The sequence below is a fragment of the Lycium ferocissimum genome, chromosome 8 (genome assembly GCF_029784015.1).
Source record: "Lycium ferocissimum isolate CSIRO_LF1 chromosome 8, AGI_CSIRO_Lferr_CH_V1, whole genome shotgun sequence".
In the NCBI taxonomy this organism is placed as follows: Eukaryota; Viridiplantae; Streptophyta; class Magnoliopsida; order Solanales; family Solanaceae; genus Lycium; species Lycium ferocissimum.
Genome location: NC_081349.1, coordinates 59,266,069 through 59,275,921, shown reverse-complemented (window position 1 = coordinate 59,275,921; position 9,853 = coordinate 59,266,069).

Here is a 9,853-nt window from a genome sequence, read left to right as displayed (position 1 = left end):
ATACTCGTACATTATTTATACTAACGTCCTTTTATTTGTAGACGCTGCGTCATGCCCGCGGGTGGACAGAGAGACAGGCTTGATCCATAGATTTCTTTTCAGGGACTACATAGAGGAGCTCCATTTCATCCGGAGCTACAACTTTTGGGTATTATTCTTTTGTGTACATACATATGGGCATGGCGGGGTCCTGTCCCGCCTATATGATGATACATACTCTTCTTAGAGGCTCGTAGACAGTTATGTATGGTTAGATGTCTTGTAGCCTTGTCGGCTCATATTTTTTATATCATTTTGATAGCCTCGTCGGCTTATGTATATGGATATGGACATTGTTATTGATGATGATATAAATGCGTTGTTGCCTAATGAGATTAGCACTATTGATATATATAAATTATGAGTAAGCCATGTGGCTCACCTAGATGTGAATGTGAGAGTACGATAAGAGGTGCTCGGGTGGGTTAGCACCGGGTGCCCATCATGGCCCTCCGGTTGGGTCGTGACAATATTGGATTTTGGAGGTAGTTGGGATGATCACTTACCGCTTATTGAATTTGCTTATAACAACAGTTATCATTCTAGCATCCAAATTGCCCCGTATGAGGCTTTATACGGGCGCAAGTGCAGATCTCCAATTGGGTGGTTCGAAATAGGAGAGACCAAATTGATAAGGCCAGACTTGGTCCAGCAAGCTATAGAGAAAGTCATGCTTATACAGGATCGATTATTAACAGCTCAGAGCCGTCAGAAGTCCTATGCAGATAATCGTCGAAGGGACTTAGAGTTCCAAGTGAAAGATTGGGTATTCTTGAAGTTATCGCCAATGAAGGACGTTATGAGATTTGGTAAAAGGGGCAAGCTTAGTTCTCAGTACATTGGACCTTATGAGATTGTACGTAAGATAGGCTAAGTGGCTTACGAATTAGATCTACCTCCTGATTTGGAGTCAGTTCACCCAGTTTTCCGTGTATCGATGCTTCGTAAGTGCATTAAAGATCCTTCTAGAGTTGTATCGGTAGATGATGTTCAAGTCACCGAGCAATTATCCTACGAAGAAGTTCCATTGCCATTCTAGATAGGCAAGTACGGAGACTCAGAACCAAAGATGTAGCTTCAGTTAAAGTTTTATGGAGGAGTAATAATATAGAGGAAATGATTGGGAAGCAGAAGACGACATGAAGTTCAGGTACCTGCATTTGTTTCTACCTCCAGAAGAGACTCAGGAAAAGACGCCATTGTCCTCAGGTATGTAATGCTTTCCTTGATGTTTTCCTGGTCGTGTGTGGCCATGGTTATTGATGTTGTTGTTGTAGCCCTGTGAGGTGATGTATTTTGGGTTGCTGTGACAGGATGGCAGTGCCATGTTATAGAGGAAACTCTGGCAAAACTTTTATAGAATCCCCAAGAACCTAACATTCGAGGACGAATGTTCCTAAGGGGGGAAGAATGTTACACCTCAGAAATTTTGGATTTGTTGCCTTGTCAGTAGGCTAAATTGAGCTTAAGGTGATTATGAAACCCTTACGAGACTAACGAAGGTATTAGATAGATTAAGGTGCATACTATAAGATTTTGAAGTTATATGAATATATGAGCCTAAGTTTGTTGAAGGGAGTGAAATGTAAGTCGCGTTCGGAAAGGTTTTTGCTATACTTGAGCTAATATTTATCTGGTAACGTCTTGAGGGGATGCTATAGGGCCTATTGTATGGTTAATGAAGTGTTATATAAGTGCCAAGAAGGTTCCACAAGGATTGGAAGTCAAACAAATCAACGAGAGAAAGTTTCGAATAACTGTGAGTTATACGACCACTTATACTGTCCGTATAACTTTATACGGTCCGTATAGGGGGGGTCCGTATAACATGACCTTTACAGAACGGGATATTTTCACGGTGGTGTTATACGGTACATTTATACAGACCGTATAATATTATACGGACTTTATACGGACCGTATGGTCCGTATACGGTCCGTATAAGTCCGTCGGGCTGCTTTTTAATTTTTGTACAAATAGACAACCCTTGTTATTTCATTTCATTTCCCACTTTTCAACAAGTATTGAGAGCTCCCGAACCCTTCTCCAAGCATATTCCACTCCAACCCAAGAGAAAACAAAGATCAAGAGGCAAGAATCAAGATATCCATGTGCTAGAAGTCTTGCTAGGGTTAGTAGACAACAAGAAATTCTTGGGTATTGAAGCTAGGTTTTTCATATAAGTTGATAGCTGCTCCAAAGCTCATTCATATGAGATAAAAGGTTAGTTTTCATGCTTGTCTCTTGTTATCATAAATGCTTGGTTGTTGAACAACTTGGGTAGAAGAAGAAAGTAGAAAATGAGGTCTAAATGTAGCTTTTATGATGTTTTTGAGTAGTAAGCTAACTTGAGTCATGATTCCTAATGTGATACAGGTATAATCTTGTTATGGAAGGTAATAATAGTGATAATCAAGCATTGTATGAAAATGTGCTAAGGATGGGTGTGGAGTTGTTAGTATAAGTTGAACATGAGAATGAATTTTGAAGACTTAAGGGAATGTGATTACTTGATTATGATATTGTGGATGTTATTGTGGTTGTTTGGGAGTTGTTTTGTAATATGGTGGAAGTTGATGAAATAGGGGAAATGCTACCCAATTTTTATTAGAACATGAATTATTTTAGTTTGGATTTAAGAGTATCATTAAGGCTTAATCATGGCATAAATCCTTCTAAATGTAGATTCTCCAAGCTTCGACGGTGAACGTTAAGTAGTTAAATAGATGACGAGGTATGTAAGGCTAACCCTTCTTTCATTAAGGCATGATTCCTTTGTTATATACCTTCTCATGGGTTCCAAAATTTTTCCTAGATGACTCCATGTTATACCCCGCGTTTTCAGAGCATGAGTTTGACATGTACCTCATCGTAGTAATGAGATGTTTTGAAAGGCACAAGCCATGGGAAGTACGTAACAACGAAGAAAAAGGGTGAATTACGATCTCGTAAGTCGTAATCGGGAAAGAATATTTTGAAACACGGGAACATGGCCATTATTAGTGTAATAAGTGATAAATATCATGTATGGAGAATTTCGGAATATTTCGGGATTGAGCAAATTGAAGAAAATAAGTTCGACGAAAATTTGAGAAACGCGGGACGGATTTTAGTTAACTTTGGAGGCGCATATCTCATAGTATATATGGAGTTTTAAGGTGGTTCAAAGTCCTAAAATGAAGTTCGTCGAGTCTAGTTTGTAATGCAACCAACCGTTCATTGATAGGACATCGGAGTAGAGAATTATAGACGTTACAAACTGAACTGTCGACGCAGAAACAGTATTCCCGCGGCCCGCTACAATCGCTACGATCTTGCTACGATCGTAGCTACAAAAACCGACTTCGACGTCCGTTTTAAGGGTTAAAATCTCATTTTTTTTTTCATCCAAAACTTCCAAAAATTTCCAGAAAATTCAGCAACAAAGGGAGCAAATATGCATCGCAACAATTGAGGATTTTGAGTGAGATTTCAAGTAATGAAGTACCAATCGAAGTCCGGGCAGCGCATAGTCACGAATATAATTTCATTTGGAATTAGAGGAGCATGGGAACAAGAAAATGTTGAAGAAGGTAAGTTTTAATCCTCTTTTCACATGTTATGGATGGTTTATATGTGTTGTGGTGTGTGGAAATTCATGAAATATGGTATGTTGAAGTGAAGCCGTGTAGGTGTTGGTTATGTTGGAGTGATGAACTAATTTTTATTTAATATTTTGGTTGTTGTTGATATGGATTCCATAATGAAAATGATGGTTTAATGATTTAAATGGAAGTTGGAGTCGTTTGTAAGTTGTTAGAGAAGATAATGTGATTTTAATATGGTTTATGGAATTTACGTGAATAATATTGTTAACGTGCGGATTGTTAGTGAGGTTTATGAATTTGGAAGGAAGAAATACGTTATGGTTGTTCATGTTGAGTTGGGAAGGTTTCGGGTTCTATGGCATATTATTTGGATTGTTTGAATATTTTTGTGGATTGTTGGAAATGTTATTGAATCATGTTTGAATGGTTTTGAGTTGGTATTTGAACGCGTGAGCAATGATATTGAATTGATTATATATGTTGGTTTGAACGTAATTGGAATGTCGTCGCATTGTGCGAAAGAAAGTTGTTGATGATAAAGTGCGTTTTGAATAAATGGTTGATGTTGTTAGAATGTTTGTTGGTATTGTTGTTGATGAATTTGGCCGAGTTGAAATCTCGGGGTTGTTGCATTTATAGGGAAATGTTTGCCCAAAATTCCGTAAATAAAGTGCAAACTTGGAATTGGATCTCTCGATGCTTATGACTAATGGTTAATGCATAATGACCTTATTGTAGATTTTGAGAAGCCGAGACTTGAGTTTGGATTAGCTTAGGAAGCAATCGAGGTATGTGAAGCTTACCCTTCTTTTCTTTTGGCATGTCTTAGACGGGATTAAGTTATGACATGATTTGTGTCTCGGGTAACTCCATTCTTAAGTTTCGAGTATGTTTGTGATTTGTATTTGCTTTTGATGTTGGTATCCTTAGTATGGTCGGGCTATGGTTCGTATGTCTTTGATATGATTGAGTTTGAAATGTTGTGTAAGCGATTCTTATATGTTTCTTAATATTCGTGTCCTTAATGCGGTCGAGTTATGATCCTTACGTCTTTAGTATGATTAAATTTCTAAGGTTGCAAAAGAGTTCTATTTTTCAAAAGAATTTTGTTTCAAAAGAGTTTTGGATTTTCAAAAAGAGGGTTCGTTTTGATCACTCGGTTGAGTCTGTGATGATGTCTGATATGCTTGTGGTCACTTACGATCTGCTCGTGCGTTCTGTGTTACCTCTTTCACCGGATCCCGAGCCGGTATATGATCGTGCGCACTATGATATACTCGGTGTTATCTTTGTGTTACGGTTCCCGAGACCTCGCCATAGGGCCGGGTTCCGTTTATGGAGTTATCTTTGATATGGCTTATGATATGTTGTGATGGTGTGTTATGTTCGGGGTTGTACGGAGATTTGAAACTTCGGTGTTATCTTGTGTTGTGGCGCCGGATAGGGTGGCGACCACGTTAAATGTCCGCCGGTCCTATGGACCGCATTTGGTATGTGATGATGTATGATGATATGATGAGTTTGTTCACCGATGGTGGGGCAAACCCAATGATGAGGCAAATCCCACATTGGTCTAGGCAAATCCCACATCGGTTAATGTTATTTCATATGACATGATTATGATGCGTTCGGTATGAGTAAGTATGATTTGTGTGTCGGATGTAAGTACTTTGGTATTTGGGTTTTTATACTCACTTTCTCGTACCTCGACTTAGGTTATGATTTCATTTTACGTATGCTATGCTTTACATACTCGGTACATATTCCGTACTTGACCCCTTTCTTCGGGGGCGCGTTTCATGCCACGCAGTACCCACGGATGAGTAGGTGATGTTAGCGAAGATGTTCCATTTGGATTGGCGAGTTCCATGTCTTCGGAATCTTTGCCGAGTCCGAGTGCTTGTATGGTATACGAGATGTTAGTAGAGACTTTGCGACGCATGGTGTCGAGTGTATGATATGTCGGGTCTGTTTTGTAAGCGGCTATGTAAGCCGGTGTGTTTGTATGCATTACGCTACCGATGTGTTTGGCAAGCGGCTATATAAGCGAAGTACTATTGTGCCTTATATTACAGTTTTCATACGATTGCCGCAGATTTTATTTGATTTGAGAAAAAAAACGAAAGGCATGTTTGTTTTCTGAAAAATTTTCATTACGTGCGCATGTTATGTTTTGTGGGCCCAAGAGGAGATGGTTATGAGTATTACGATAGCCAGCGGGTTCGCTCGGCCCTAGGTAAGGGTCGGGTGCCCATCATACCCTATCGGAAATTAGGGTGTGACACTCCATCTCTAGAATTACTAAAGCTCATGATTCTCGATATTTTCACGATGCCATTGTCCCATTTATATGGCAGTTGATCCTCTAAGGAAAGATGTAATGAGAATGATATAGTGGATGATACTTATGGAATAGTATGTATACGTGAATAAGTATGAATGACTATTATGTGACACAGAGCTTATGGCCGGGTATGATATTTATCGCGTGCACACCACTACAGTTGCGTACGGATAACATTGAGCCTTGGTAGGGCCAAGTATGTACAACACCGAACGGTCGGGTATGTAAAACACCGAACCTCTATGGTTGGGTATGATACTTCTAAATGTATGAATGTATGAAATGGAAGTTTCCCATTAGACAGAAGGTAAGTAAATATGACAAACGACGCTAGAAGTATACCTAGCTCTTTCATTTCATGACTCGTCCACCATATGCTATTTCTTATGCTTTCATTATGTTACTGATCATGCTTTACATACTGAGTACATTATTCGTACTGGCATCCTTTTGTTTGTGGACGCTGCGTCATGCCCACAGGTGGACAGGGAGACAGGCTTGACCCATAGACTGCTTGTTTAGAGACTGCATAGAGGAGCTCCATTTGATTAAGAGCTGCAGCTTTTGGGTAATATTCTTTTGTGTATATATGGGCATGGCGGGGTCCTGTCCCGTCTATGTGATGTTACATACTCTCTTAGAGGCTCGTAGATGTGTATAGTTAGATGTCCTGTAGCCTTGTCGGCTCATATTTTGTATATTATTTTGTTAGCCTCGTCGGCTGGGGTATGTGGATATGGGCATTGTTGTTGATGATGATATAAATGTGTCGTTGCCCGATATGATTAGTATTATCGATGTATAGAAAGCACGAGTAGGCCATGTGGCTCACCTAGATGTAAATATGAATGTACGATAAAAGGTGCTCGGGTGGGTTAGTACCGGGTGCAATAAGCGTCATGGCCCTCCGGTTGGGTCGTGACACTATACGACTCTAAACATCTAACATAAACATGACTGACTAGTGTATGAAACCTCATACATGAGTCTAACTGCTAAACTGTTTACCGGGACAAGGCCCCCTAGCATACCTTAATTACATGACTGAAATAAACATAAATGAAAAATCGCACCCCGAATAGAATGGGGCTCACCAATAGTTGATACGTGCTAAGTCCTAATGAGCTGATTCGTCGTCCTGTAAATCTGCATCTTGAAATGCAGGCCCCCAGGAGTCAGTATATTTGAATGGCACTGGTACGTAAAGCAACTGAATAAAATAAAGATGGCACATGAAATAATAGAACTGAAATTGAAAGAAAGCGTATCTATAAGCTGAACATGCACATGAGTATATCTTGTGTGTATATAAGATAAGTAAAACATTTTATGTGGGAGAGCTAAGCCACTTATCCTACACTGTACCACCACATAAGTACGTGGCGTCTGATCTCTGCCTGACTAGCTAAGACATCCTGTACCTTGCCGGGGTACAAGACATGAACATGAATGGATCCAATAACCTGCAATGGGTAAACATGAAGGTATCGTCCTAATTAGGAGGATCGATCCTTATCCTATGATGGCATACGTAGTTTCAGGCTTTCTAAGCCTTCTCGGTAATCTGTGCAACTTTCAAAACATGTACATGGATATATTTGGCTTAGTAGCCCGTGAATTATATAATCTTGACTGTAAACATGATATGTGATTGTATTGAACATGAAGATAAATATATAATATAACTTGTATGAAAACATGGAAACATGTAGAAGTTTATGAAAATAAACATAAAGTTTATATCTTGCATTTAAGAACCCACGGAATGCAAAGTATGAGTTTTCATGAATTACAGATAAATTCTCAATAACCAAAATGGAATATCAAGAATATAATAACGAATTATCAATACAAACATGGTATATCATGGTACATGTACTTAGGGTTATCATGAATATGTCTAGAACCCTAGTTTTTGGTGAACTTTGGTATAATCATGGAAGAATGTGGCGTGGGGAAGAACAATGATGTTCTCACACATGGATAGAAACGCTACATACCTGTAAACGCTCCAAAACTCGTAATAGAATTCCAAAAGCTTAAACCTTGATCCTTGAGATGGGTTCTCTTGAAAACCCTATGTTAGGAATCGTTACACCTCATTTTCGGCATACACTAAAGTTTCGTCTTAAGTGAGTTGTCGTAGGCTCGTATTGGAGATTATTTGGGAAGTTGTGTATGAGGACTATGGGATATCTCCGATTTATATAAGTCCTTAAACATGTTTGGAGGAGAGTATGAAGGTTGGACGTCAAGCGAATCGGAAAGAACATGTTTCTTCAGAAAATCGTACTGAGACCATTTCAAGGCCACTTTCACAGACCGTGAATAATTTCACGGGCGGTGAAAGTGATGGTTAGCCACCGTGAAATGGTGGCAGTAAGGTGGAGTTACTGGAGTGGTTTCACGGCCACTTTCACGGCTAGTGAAATAATTCAATGTCCGTGAAAGTGAACGTGAAATTGGGGCGGTGGAATTTTTCCCTTTTCTGATAAATTAAAGGGCCACGACTTGGGGCTCATTTTTCACCAAAAACGGATCCCTAGTGCCTCTCCAACCTCTCTGAACATTTCTGATAAATTAAAGGGCCACAACTTGAGGCTCATTTTTCACTAAAAACAGATCCCTAGTGCCTCTCCAACCTCTCTGAACAATCTCTAAGCATTCATAAACATCCTAAACTATTTCAAGAGAAGATCAAGCCCTAAAATATTTAAGTAGTTCATGCAAGGTGATTGTTCTTGCTTATAATTGAAATTGTGGTGAATTGGTCTTGAGGCAAGTTGTGTGAGTTGAAGATCTTCAATATCTAAGGTATGTTCTTCATCTTATTTATTATGTTAAGTTGATTTGGAGGCTTAGCAAGTCTTAAAGGTGAAGAGAATCATGGTAGAAAGGTCATAAAGTGTTGTGTTGTAGTTATTGGTTATGGGCTGAATTTGAGAGGAGGTTTTAGATTGATTTGAGTATAATTTGAATATAATATTTTGACTATGGTATTGACGATATTGTTATTGATGTTTGGTAGTTGTTTTGAAGTTTGGTGGAAGTAGGTAATATAGGGGAAATGCTCCTCAAATTTCGTTAGCTCACCTATTAGCTTAACCTGATCTTATAAGTAATTGAGCGACTTAACCTTAGTGTGAATCATCTTGAATGTAGATTTGTAAGCTCGGGAGAATAGACGTTGAGTGGTTAAGTAGATGACGAGGTATGTTAAGGCAGTCCCTTTCCTTCACTTTGGCATGATCCTTATGAACAAGACCTACACGTAACGTTAATCCATAATGGTTCTACTCTTAGAGTTAAGGATGATCTATTTGATTTATGTTCCATAATGTTATCTTTAGAAAGTCTTTCTTTAGATCTATTATGGTCTCTAGAGTTACTTGTACTCTTATCATGTTTATGCATTGCATTTCATTTATATATATATATGCATATACAGACCTGTGACCCCTCAGGCATTATATACGCGTATATTATGTGTGTGTGTGTGTGTGTGTGTGTGTGTGTGTGTGTATGTATGTATATATATATGGTGTATGGGGAAGGTGTCGGCACTAAATACACACTACCACCTGATCAACTGGTCACATGATGATGATGATGCCCACAGAGGCCGATACGATACAATGGGATGCCTACAGAGGCTTGACAGGCGCTATATAGGCATATATATGTGTGTGTGTGTGTGTGACCTCATGCATTCATGCACAGTATTTATGCATATCATTGATTCACAGAGGCAGTCCAGACGCATAGGTTGCAGTCATTTACCTTATGTTTTTGTCACAACCCAAATTGATGAATCGTGACGAGTGTCTGACCTCTAGTGACCAAACACCCCTATACTTATATCTGGATAATAATGAACATCAAG